Source organism: Heterocephalus glaber, unplaced genomic scaffold (assembly GCF_053883595.1).
Source record: "Heterocephalus glaber isolate CG9 unplaced genomic scaffold, H.glaber_assembly_v1.0 deba00001497, whole genome shotgun sequence".
NCBI classification, from domain to species: Eukaryota; Metazoa; Chordata; class Mammalia; order Rodentia; family Bathyergidae; genus Heterocephalus; species Heterocephalus glaber.
The window spans coordinates 67,831,551-67,845,009 of NW_028258320.1; the positions used below are offsets into that span (position 1 = coordinate 67,831,551).

At 35.1% G+C, this 13,459-nt stretch overlaps 1 long non-coding RNA gene across 1 annotated transcript in view; it reads right to left on the reverse strand.

Moving 5' to 3' along the window:
- Nucleotides 1–10,970, reverse strand: part of LOC110347864 (uncharacterized) — a 71,634-nt gene extending 60,664 nt beyond the window's left edge. Inside the window, exons 1-2 of the long non-coding RNA XR_002392733.2 lie at nucleotides 10,843–10,970; nucleotides 4,154–4,318 (exon numbers count right to left, since the gene is read on the reverse strand). This is a non-coding gene — a long non-coding RNA (uncharacterized LOC110347864). The remainder of the gene's footprint in view (nucleotides 1–4,153; nucleotides 4,319–10,842) is intronic.
- Nucleotides 10,971–13,459: the final 2,489 nt, after the last annotated feature.

Sequence of the window (13,459 nt, forward strand, 5' to 3'; positions counted from 1 at the left end):
GTTAAATGAAATCAAGAGCATTCCATCAGCTGAGTGTGGGCAATTTTAAAGGACAAGTGACCTGGTTCATTTAACAGTTGGTTTGGAAAAAGGGAAAGGGTTAACTCTTATAGATTAAAAGAGACTTAAGGCCATGGTAATCAAATGATGTATATGTACTTTGTTTCCATCCCAATTTAAGCAAACTAATTGGCAAGAGACTTTTTGGAAACAATTTAGGAAATTTAAATATAACCTTAATGTTAGATGATATAAGAAATTATTAATTTTTAAAGATTATTTTTAATTGTTATAAAATGGATTTTAGAGTTATGTTAATTGATCAAGTTTATTGTTAACAGATACATACTGAAGTATAATAATGGGAGAAATAATTATAATTTGATTTAAAACACTCCAGCAAAGGCAAACAAATAAAAACAGAGAGTATGTGTTTGTGTGAGTATTTAAAAAAAAGAATTTGCAAAATTTAAAAACCATTAAGCTGGCTGGCAGGAACTTAGGAGTGCTGTTTTACTACTTTCTTTGTCATAAATAATTGAAAATTTCTGCAAATAAAAAGTAAAATGAAAAAATTTATTTTAGAAAGAGGGAAGGAGTTGACCATGGTGCTGGCCTCTGTTGAGGGACAGAGTTAAGGAGTAAATTTCCCACTCAACCTAGTGACTGGTGGTCACTGGGAACCCTGGCAAAGGCTGTTCTGAGGTGAAGATGGGATTAGAGAGGAATTTTTTTTCTAATGGGAGACACAAAGAATGTTTAAAATCTTATGCAATGAGAGGTTGTATATATAAAATAAGACAAAAGTAACCAATAGGGTAGGGTTCCCAAGGAAGCGGGAGAGCGTGAGACCCATGGATTGCCAGGAACAAAAGAGGCAGCTTCCCTATTAGAAAGAAAAATAATAGAATGGCTGTAGTGTAGATAGTTGATATGTTTGGGAAAAAGAGGACAGATTTTCTATCTGATGGCTTCTGCTTTCTGTGTAAAGTAGGAGAGTTAGGGGCAGGAGGGGTTAAAAAAACAGGTAGAATTTCAAGACAGTTTTAATCACAACTTATAGTTACATTGATTCTCCCTTTGGTACAAATGCTTCATTAGCATGTGGCTGTTCAGACTCAAAAGAAGAGGAAATCTTGCTACATTCAATGTTGATGTTTTGTCTAACATGAAAGAAGGGAGTGAGGAAAAAAGGATTTAGGACAAAGTGTTAATGAATTAAATGATCATGCAACCTAAGCTGGCTAAGAAAGGAAATGGGTTGTTAAATTGGGTTATTTCAGGGAAGTAAAAGGGTAATGGATCAGAACGCATAAGGGAGTCTGAACATGTCACTTAGCAAGTCTGAGCTGTGGTCAGAGAGAGGTACAAATTCCAATTGGTGATCTGGGAAGTAGACATTTGTGAGTGGTACGACAAAGTATGAGTTGGCTCAATAGCAATAGGGTAGGGAAGAAGTAAACGGAAATTGAACTGGAAGTCACTCTTCAGTATCAACGGTAATCTATTTAAGAAGCAGAAATTTTCAACAGTCCTTGCCCCACCAATTGCAGGCCAAAAATATCATAGTATAATAATGCAGGGCGCTAAGAGGAAATAACACACAGAGAAAATGATGGTATCACTTTGAACTTTCTGAATTCCTTTACCTAGATAACTTATACCACTATTTTTTATCCTTACAACTTTCTTACAATGCAAAAAAAAAGAACAGGTATTATGAACTATGGGACAGAAAGTCTATACTTTATTAAAATAGAGTCCTCAGAAGTTAATTGCCTCCCATTTGTCTTTTGAAACCTAGAAACAACCTAGAGATCTCTTGGACCACAGGCAGACTAGGACTCCCACAGCCTAAAGCTACCAGGGCTTCCCAGATTCTTCCCAGCTAGTCACACGGGCTCAGGACAGCTGCCCTCACAGGGAGACTCCCCACACCTCCCCCTCCCAACAAGTCATGGGCTGCCTCCACCACCTGGTTGTTAGTGAGCGCAGGGGTTGTGACACAATTAGTCAGTATAGTTCAGTTCCTTCTATCGAGCTTGCTTACAGCTATCCCCTTCCTGGACTGCCCTACCCTCAGGTCTAAGTATGTCCCACCACCAGTGAAAGCAGGACGCTCTGCAGGGGCATGCCAAGTACGCTTGCATCTCCTTTCCTTCTTCCACCCAGCCTTATGCTCCAATAGCCTCCATCTCCAACTTGAACAATGGGAGAGAGTTACCTCTCTTGGTTCTCTTTCCTGCTACAACTCAGGTTTGTTTATATAAATCCCAGGGACTCTTAAGGGTTAGCTGGAAGTGAATCACAAAAAAAAAGAATCAAGAAATTCCATAGTATCTGTCATCATTTCACTGCAACAATATCTATCACAGAGTACTACAGGCTAAATACTACATTTCAATGATACACTATCTAGTCTACATTAATTCTAGAATTAGAAAACAGCAAATAAAGACATACATCTTTCTCTTTCACTGGACAAGGGTGATTGAATTAGAAAAAACTGAAGCAAAACAAAAGAAAAATACAGTTGACAAACATTTAAATATTACAATATTGTTACTGCAAACACAAAGGGATATTCAAGGGCAGTGAAATACTGCTGTTAGGGCAAATACAAAATCACAGTGGAGCATTTGAGACCCCAGGAAAGGAGTAATTCTCTCATGTCCAGGGACTTTTAGAGAAATGAGGCCATCATGGTATAGGCTGATGATTCTCAATGTACAACTGCTAAAAGATAGACACATACTGGTATTATGGTTTAAATCTAGATGTGCCCCCCACCCAAGGCCTGATGAATTCACAGGCAGAGCTCTGGGTAGGTGACTGGATCGTGGAAGCATGATTCTCATCAGTGGATTGTTCCACTGATGAATTTATAGCTAAATTTGATATTGGGAGGTGAAGCCTAGTCTGAGGAGGTCGGTCAGTAGGGGCATGGTCTGGAAGGGTCTTTTTCCTTCCTCCCTTGATCACTCTTTCTCTCTCTGATTCCTGCCACCATGCCATGAGCTATTTCTCTTCTATCATGCCCCTCTTTTGTGTCACCCTGCCTTAGTGCCAGCCAACCATGGCCTGAAACCTCTATAAATTGTGAGCCAAAATAAACCTCTTCTCCTTTAACTTGTGGGAGCTGAGTATTTTGTTGCAGTGATGAGAAAAGTGACTAAGACAATAGGTAAGAACCAAAATCTCTCTTACTTCATACACACCCTGAAAACTCAGGAACACCTTGGAAATATTACTATAGTCTCATTAGTTTTAATTATTAATAGGTAGGCATATCAACCCACATGGATATAATTACTCTATATCATGAACTGTAGCCATATACATATTGTCTCTGCAATATTTCACAACATAAATATTTAAAGTCATAATAAAATAAATATTTTAAGTCATTTTAGAACAATGATCTTTCCACCTGTAAATACTCTAAATGTACTTCAAACACTTAGCCAGAGACTAAGTACTTCAAACACTTAGACAGAGGTTTTGTTCTGCTCAATGAGTCTCTACTACTTTCTTTTGTATCACCTCCTCTTATTCAGGAAATTCCAACCCAGCTCTATTTTGTCATTGATAACCAGATCCTAAAGATCATGACCTCATACTCAGTTCCAAGGCTCAGTCTGTCTTTGAGGTACATATGAAAGTTAATCAATGTGAAAAGCATTTATACAGAAATGACAATGACAAACCTGTAATTTTTTTCTATCTTATTTTATAAGGGTCAATTTTGGTCTGGATATAAAGTAGAAAAGACACTTTTTCATGGCTTCTGCTAAATAAATCCATCATGACTGTATCTGGGATTAGTATGGTATAAGAATCTGGGAAATGTTCGGTCCTATAATAGCCTATCTACAGAAAGTAGATCTGAATATTTCAAAGGGGCAAAAAAGGATTTTAAGATAATTTAAGCATGTCGGGGGGAACACTGAGAGACCTGATTTAATGAATAGTTTTTATTTTCTAAACACTTCTTAAACGTAGTATCAACTTCTCAGTTTTTGTTTCTTTAGTTGCAATTTTCCAAGACACATAAATTTTTATACTGGTTGGAATTTTTAAATTATTTAATGGTATTAATGACATTTATAAAATTTTAAATGTTCAGAAATAAAAAGAAAAAAGTAGTACTTACTTATATTCATATTTTCCAGCTATATCTACCACCATTCTGCTCCCAACTTATTGTGAGAATGTCCACAAGTGTTTGTTCCAAATGAAATCAATATCTGTAATATTTCCAATGTTAATGGTTGCATCAATTAATTTTGTGTAAGTCATGGTGAGCTTAACTGTTCCACTGTAAACAGAAAAATAAGACTCATAAGCAGGCTCTGGGTATTTACAATGCTAAATGAAAGAAAACACATCCATGGAAGAGAAAATTGTGTTTGCTTGTATTAACTTTTTACATCCACACTGATTAACATCTCAGAATAGCATGGTTCTGAAGTTTGCAAGAAGGGTAGAGTAAATGGAAAACTTGGCTAGCTGGTTTTTAGGGAATGCCAAGAAAAGCATTATCATAATGAGTTCTCCATAGTAAAGTATGTGGTCTTGACTTTGTAGTATCAGAAATTAGATTTTACTGACCCTTGGGGAATGAAGAAATTGTCACGGATAGACTAAATTCACACAAGACTGATTTATAAACCAGAAGCCTGGTTATCAATTCACAATAAGGAAATGCTTTGGTTTTATATACAAGAGTGGTATTCTACCATTTCTCCTGTTTCCTGATTTAACTAACAGAAAAACAATTATTAATCAAACTAGTGATCAAAACATTTAGTAAGCATAGCAATAGAGCAACGAGAGATGAATTATCTTGAGGTATAAGGCAAGGCATATTCCAACCAAGTCAAATGAAACTGGATAAAACATTCCTTTTTTAAAACGCACAAATCCTTCTCTATGGCCCGGCTTGCTCATAGCAACAAAACCAAATCTCTTACCTCCATGAGAGTTGCCTGACTCTCATTTTCTATGTCTACTGGTAACCTTTTCCTTCCAAAAAGTCCTTTTTTTGATCGTGTCAATAATATAAATTAAATTATAGTTAGTAACTGATTAGGCTACAGTACAAGCTAAATCTGCCTCCTTATTAATCCCTACTATATCATCATGTTTTATTTTCTTCATAATGCATCACTATTCCTTAATTAATTTGTTTGTCTCTTTGAACTTGACTATAAGGTCCATACAAGGACTTGCATCTGCATCCCCAGCAATTAGAACAGTTCCTGGCATGGTGGAGGCATTTAAATGTTTGTTGAATAAACAAATGAATGTTACTATTCCTAGGGTCTTAATCCATTAAAAGTAGAAATGATTGATTTAATTACAGAGAGGAACTCTTCTTCCAAGTTCTTAAAAGGTAATCTTCCTTTCATTCCATGAACTGTCTCCACTCAGCATCCACACAATGCAGCCCTTCTTGAAAGTGTAATCAGAACCCATTTACTAAAATATAACCTATGTTGAAGTTGGACCATACAAATCCATTTAGTTGTCTTCAAGATGAAAAATCTGCTTTGAGCCTTAAATGCTTAATTATTCTTAAAAGAGGACTGGGTAACTATGCCTCAGAATTATAAATGGCTTCTTTAGACATTGCCAAAGGAAGAAAAGAAATATGGAGACACTCCTCCAAATTTTAAAAGGGACATGATCACCTGCTCCAGGTCAGTTGCCTTTGTGCAGGACACAAACTCATCAGCTTGACCAATGTCTCATAAGCCTCAGTATGATAGGTAGACCATTGTTTTGAATTTCTCTCAGAGGGTTGTTAAATGGAGTCATGAAGAAGAGGGAGAAACAAGATATGTTGAGATAAGGAATAGTATTTGGAACAAAGGAAGTGCATCGGTGAATGCAAGAAGAGAGGAAAGGGTAGAATCTATTCCTTGCCAGGCAATGCAAACAGTGCAAACCTTAAGAAGAGTAAGTGAACAGGGTCAAATGGGTTGGAACAGGGTCAAATGTAAACTGGAGTCTTTGCATCAACCCAGGATCTAGATGATCACTGACTGAATTTATATTTACAAGAAGTTCCATTAAAGCAAGAACATCTGCCAGAATGATTAAAATAATGGATTCCTCAACTGACAAAATAACCAGAAAATCTCTGCTTTCCATGTCTGTGACCACAATTTGAAGATGATAGAAATTGTAGAGATAAAACATTTAATTCATTCACCTGCTCACAAAAAGGTAGCATCTAGTTAGTGCTAATTATATGATGACATATAATGATAATTCTAAAAGGAATTGCAGAATTGAACAATGGAAGTGAAATACATTAATTATAAAAATGCTAAAACTGATCAAATAGACTATGAAAAACTCAAGTTAAATGGGTACTTTAGAAAAAGATACATAATGCACATTTGTACTGAATTATTTCTGCCTTTAACTTTCTAACACATATCCTGTAACTGCAGGTACTATTTAGATAGCCCATTGGAAATTTAGCAATTGATATAAATGTCTTATTTCATGAGTGATTTGTGCTTCATACAAATAAAATGTATATTCATATTTGTACAATATTCAAAGGGGTAGATTAAAAATGGCCTTGCATATTCTGTAGTCAATTTTTCCATGTATGATAGTATACATCACCCTATGTACATACACTATCAGCTTTGTTATCTAGATACTTTTTTATATATATTGGCATTTTCAGGTCATTATTTCCTGATATTTTCTCTTTCTAATCAGAACTATGGAGAAAACAGATATGATTTCTGCTGTATGTCTGGAAAACATGAAGTAAAGGCAAAGTCTAAGGCAACATGAGAGCCTGTATTAAAATAGGAAAATAATGAGTTGCATAACAAGCCAATACAACTGAGCATGATTGAGCCCTAGTTCTGTGCTGCCCACCCTGACTCTGCAAATTTTTCTGGTTTCTAATTATCCCATTTATATAGAGAAATATTCTCCCTTGAGTGACTTTGTTTATACTGAGTTTAAGAGATAATTTGTACCTTCAACATGGGATTAAAAAGTAAACATGAGAAAAAGTAGAAAACACACACAAGAAACATGGCACCTTGGGCATGTCAATGTAAATATAATATTTAGAGTTGTATTTGAACAGTGCTGTACTTATTCATGAAAAATACAAATTTAATTCCATTGAATTTGGTGAAAAATTACATTTTAAAATACATATAAGGACATTCCATGAAAAAAGAAAAACAATTTAAGAGATAAATGAACATCAAACAAGCACTCCAAAAACTACTCAGGAATATCCTAGACAGAGATAATGAAGCCAACAAACCCCAAAATTCAAATGGGATGACTATATCAAGCAAGGCAAATAAACAAAAAAGAAATAATAAAGGAGTCATCAACAGAAAGAGAAAACAATGACAAAAATAAATCAATACCTTTCAGTAATAACTCTCAATTTAATGGTCTCAATTCCCTTATTAAAAGACACAAATTGGCAGACTGGATCAAAAACAAAACAAAAAACAGAATCCAACAGTCTGATGCATTCAAGAAACTCATCTAATCCAAAAAGATATTCATAGGCTAAAGATCAAAGGACAGAAAAACATATTTCATGCACCAGGACCCTGAAAGCAAGCAGATGTAGCAATTTTTTAGATCATTTTCTTTATTAGTATATATTTGTAGTAGATAATGTTTACATTCCTTGGGGGGAGTTGGTATATATACATAATACATCTTAATTCCTTACTTTCATTCCCTTTCCTTTCCTTTTCTTCCCCTTCCATTCATTTCTTGACCCCTTTCCTCTTTTGTATATTTTTGCAGTATATATCATATTGTTTACATTCCTTGTATAGAGTAGGTACATGTAAGTAGCACATCTTAATTCCTTTTTTCATCAACTTGCCCTCCCTTTCTTTATCCTCCCTCCATCTCTTGATATCATGCCCCTTTGACACAGATAGAAATATTATTCCTATCTTCCTATTACCTATTATTTAACTTTTATTTTGCTCTTTCTCATATAAGAAAAACCATCTGATATTTAAGCTTGTGTGTCTGATTTATTGCAGTTAACATTATGGTCATACAGGGTAACCATTTTTCTACAAAATGACTTAACTTTATCTTTCTTTATGGCAGAGTAGTACTCCATTGTGTATAAGTACCACATTTTCTTTGTTCTTTCATCTGCTGATGAATACATAGGTCGCTTCCCAGATTTAACTATTATGAATTGTGTTGCTATAAACAAGACGATGTTACTCTCAGACAAATAAACTTCAAGCTAAAACTGAACAGAAGAGGCAAAGAAGGTCACTACATACTAGTTAAGGGAATGATCCCACAGGAAGAGATAATACTTGTAAATACAGTAGTGTCTCAGTTCATGAATGCTTTTGTTTGTGAACAATTTAGTTTGCAAACAGAAATGGTTGGAAAAATTTTGTTTGAGTTTGTGAACTCTGCATTGGGTGAAGAACATGACTGGAGCCATCTTCCCCACAAGAACGTGAATGTGGCCATCTTTTTCAGAATCATGGAACAAATTAAGTTCATGAACCACAGTACCACTATATATATATGCACTGAATACTGGAGCACCTAACTTTATAAAACAAATACTGCTGGATATAAAAGATCAGCTAAACACCAACACAATCTAATGAGTGACCTCAATAACACACATTCACAAAGAGATCAACTAAATAAAAAGTTAACAAAGAAATATGATATCTGAATCACATTTTCAACAAATGAACTTAAATGATATTTACAGAGTGTTCTATCCTATTACAACAGAATACATATTCTTCTTCATAGCACATGACACTCTTTCCAAAAATACTAGTCCACAAAGTAAGCTTAAATAAATACAAAAGAATTGATGTCACCTCATGTATACTATCAGACCACTGTACATCGAAACTAGAAATCAATCACAAAAGAAACCACAGAAAATTTACCTAAACCAAGAACCAATGGGTCACAGAAAAAAATAAAGGAAGAAATTAAACAATTTCTGGAATCAAAATACAATGCCAGTTCAATACTTCAGAACCTATGGAACACAATGAAAGTTCCAATGGGGAAGCTTACTGTAATCAATGCTCACATTAGAAAAACAAAGTGAGCTCAAATAAATAACCTAAAAATGAACCTGAAGATATTTGATAAACAACAATCCAAACCTGAACCCAGTTTAAGGAGGAAAATCATAAACACCAGAGCAGAAATCACTGAAATTGAGACTAAAAACATAATACAAAGAATCAGTGAATTGAAGAACTGGTTCTTTGAAAGAATAAGCCAGACTTTCTAAGAAAAAAAGTTAAAAGACTCACATTAACGCAATTAGAAATGAATAGGTAAAATTACAACAGACACTGTTGAAATCTACAAGATAGATAGTAACTACTAAGAAAAATTATATCTCAAAAAAATTGGAGAATCTTGAAGAAATGGAAAGATTCCTAAACACATGAATTACCCAAAATGAACCAAGAAAAACAAAAATTCTGAACAATCCAATAAAAAGTAAGGAAGTAGATATAATAATACAAATCCTACCAACTATGAAAAGTACAGAATCTGATGGATTAACTGCTGAATTCTATAAGACCTTCATGGAGGATATAACACCAGTACTTCTCCAAGTTTCCAATGAAATCAAAAGGGAAGGAGTACTTCCCTTTCTGGATAGGCAGAACGAAAATTGTCAAAATGGCCATACTAGCAAAACTGAAACACAAATTTAATGCAATCCTAATTAAAATGCCAACAGCATTCCTCACAGAAGTAGAGAAAACAATCCTAAAATTTATATGGAACCAAAAGAGACTTAGAATAGCAAAACAATCCTGAGGAATAAGAACAAAGAAGGGGACATCAAAATATCTGACTTCAAATTATACTATAAGGTTACAGTGATAAAAGCATCATGGTATTGGCACAAAAACAGACATATGCATCAGTGGAACAGAACAGAAGATGCACAAGCAACCCCAGATACATCCAACTATTTTATCTTTGACAGAAGTGCCAAAAACACTTACTGGAGACAAGATAGCTTCTTTAGCAAATGGTCCTAGAAAAATGGCTCCCACTGACCCCTCAACCTCCACCAAAACCCCCTCACCAAGTTCACAAGTTGAACTGTTTTTTCATCTAGTGAGTTAGTTTGGGCTCCTGTCTCATTTGACTGTTTGGCATATTTGGTGCAGTGAATGCATCAACCCTCTTTCATCGTCTTCCTTCTCTTGGCTCTTTTAGCTACAACATACCAATTGCCTTGTTTCTCTCTGTAAATTTCTCTGTCTTCTTCACAGAAGCCTCATTCTCTGCTCTTTTTTTCCTCATCTGACACACTTTCTTGGGTTCGGATTACAGTCTGAGTGATTCCCCACTCTCTCTCTGTAGACCACACCCATTCCAAGAGGCTGAGACCTTACATAAAACTGTTTCATGGGGGCATGTATCTCTCTTTCCTTCTAGGCATTCACATGTGCAGTTCCTGCTGCCTAGAACACCCTTTCCTTCTTCTTACTCATCCTTCAGGAGTCATTTAGAAGTCACTTTACCTCCAAAGGCTCCCCTACCAGATATGGAGCGTATATTTTACACTCTGCGTGTGGTTTGAATGTCTCCTAACAGAAAGTTCATTCCTGAAGGTTAAAATTGGGATTTTATTTTATTCCCCACTAACCCAAAACTAGTGAAGGACATGACAGTATTGATCCTCCCTGCATCTCCAGTCTGGCCCAGTGCCTAGTTATTCAGTAGACAATCAATAAAAACTGCTGAACCTTTACAGATAAATATAAAATATTATAATAAAACAACCATAATACTTACAGCCAAGTAAAGAGACTATGTGTTTAAAATAATATGGCCTATTACTCTTCATATTCTTTGAGGTAAAATCTGCCAGCAAAATGATGCATTGTTGAGAAATCATCTTTGGGACAACAGAAATATTTTCCCTGGTGACAAAAAATAAGAAGTAGTTACTTATGTAGTTAGAAATGTCCTTCAATAAATTCATGATATATTATTAAATTGCAATAAATCTTCATAATTTAGATAAATGATATGCATTTAGAACTACTAAGTTGTCTTACAGTCCGCCATATCCATTTTCAAAACAAAAGCAACTGAAGGAAAAATAAAAACTTCCTGCTAGAAAAATGCATAGAGAAATATACAATCCATAGAAGAGGAAACTCAGTCAACAACTATGAAAAAAAGATGTTCAGTTTTACTAAGTGTCAGGTATATTCCAATTAAAACAGGGTACAATTCATATTTAGCAGATCTGCAAAATTTAAAACAATTGTCAATACCAAATAATGCTGAAGACATCGAGTAGAGGAATTCTCAGTGGCTTCTGATGGGAATGTCAATTGTGTCAAGATAAAATCCTATTTTTATAATTTTAACAAGTTTATTATGGCTACAAAAGAGCAGTTCTTGAACTAGGAGACCTGCTACTGAAAGCAGTAAAAAGCCTCCTTATAGCAATTAAGGCACAGCTTATAAAGCATAAAGAAGGAAATATTTTGACTTTTTTGTAGTTGGCTATTATACATCACCATTCCTTTTTAGGGCAAAAAACCCTGAACTGCTTGTTTGTAGCTGATTGGTTTAATTTTGGTGAATTATGCTAACAACAAGGTAAAGCTTACAGCTTTTGTGTTTTGTTTATGATTACAGCTAGCAATTCAGAAATTCAAGGTGACAAATTTTTGACCATGTGGTTATGGATGGTTGGCCTTAGGTTATATATAAACATGGCTTCCACCTGTATTTTTTGTTAACAATTTGTAGACAGTGATTTGGTAATGTCTAATAAAGGCAGAAATGCACAGTGCTCTGATAATATCTCTTTCTCTATATTCCATAGACTTCCACTCAGGAACTGGTCATAGTGGCACAAAGTCAATAATTCTAGCTACCTGGGATGCTGAGGCAGGAGGGTCACAGATACAAGTCTGATCTTGAAAAATTAGTGAGACTGCGCTCTCACAATACAAAAGGGCTGGAGATGTAGCTCAGTTGCAAAGTTCCCCTGGGTTTTTAATCCCCACTACCAAAGGAGAAAAGAAAGCTTTCACTCAACTAAATAAGGCGCGCATGGTACAATTTCTTTTAATAACAAAAACTGGAAACAACCAAAACTCATGTTAGTAGGGGAATGAATAATGGTGATCCCTACGAAATACATACATTAAACCTATGGTATATACAGCAATGTAGATCTCAAATTTATAATATTGAAGGAAAACAGAAAAATACAGTATGATACCATTTATTTGATATAAATCAAATTCACTTCAAGCTTTTTTAGGAGAAGAAATGAATATAAAGTACTTCAATTCTGTATATTTAAAAATCTAAAGTAAAACTAACAAAATGTTGATTTTTAAAAATCTGTATAGCAGTGCTTGAGTAGTTGATATTTAAAGTTTTAAACTTTTAGTTTAATAAACCATGACAGTTAGGCTAGGACTATAGTAATATACCCCATTTAAAATTTTTAATAAAGGTAAATTATAATTAAAAATAAGGGCTTATGTTTATTGAGTATTTACTCTGTGCTAGGCCCTGTTCTAAGCACCTTATCTGCCATTAGCATTTTCTAAGCAAATTCTCTTATAATTATGCTTTTATTTTCTCTGTCTTGCAGATGAAGGAACTGAAGCACAGTTATTCATTCAGCAATGGATAAAGGAAGAATCCAAACAAAATAGCTTAGCACTAGAACCCCTCTTAATTTAATTTAATGATAATTTGGGTAAAGTACAATAACACATGTCAAAGAAATTGACTTGTTCTCTAGTTTGTAACCAAAATTAGCATTGCACGGCCCAGGTGCCACCTCCTGGGGGTTCTCCAACCCAGCAGATTAGCTCCCTTATCACTGCATATGCCTTGACTCTGAGGACCTGTTTCCACCTGCCTTCAGTACAGTAAATACCAATAAACTCCTCAGCCACTCAAAGGAGCATCTGTGGCAGGCAGAATGGAGATGTGGGAGAAAAGAAGGATGTGTGGGAAATACCAGTGTTTGACTGTCAAGCTTCATCAGAGTGTGTTCATCAGAGCATGTTATAAGCAAGGACAGCTGGCTCAAGAAACTTTCAGGACAGCCTCAGTACACCCACCTGCCATGCTCTGTGGCAGGAAGGAAACGCTTGTTTCCACTGCACTTACCCATAAAGTGCTATTACAATAAACTCCAGTGGGAAAACCCATGTTTTCAACACAGATAAAACAGGGGATTAGGTCTCGAAAGCCCAAGAATGAAAAGCTTTCCCACTTCCAACTATAAAATAGATTTTCTTTCTTCTTTTCATAGTGATAACCAAATGAAAAATACATTTAGCTCAGATCTGGCACTGTGTGTTTTATGATTCAAACAAAATCAGATTTAGTATTTTGTCACATATTGATCTGTGTGGAACTCCTGCAA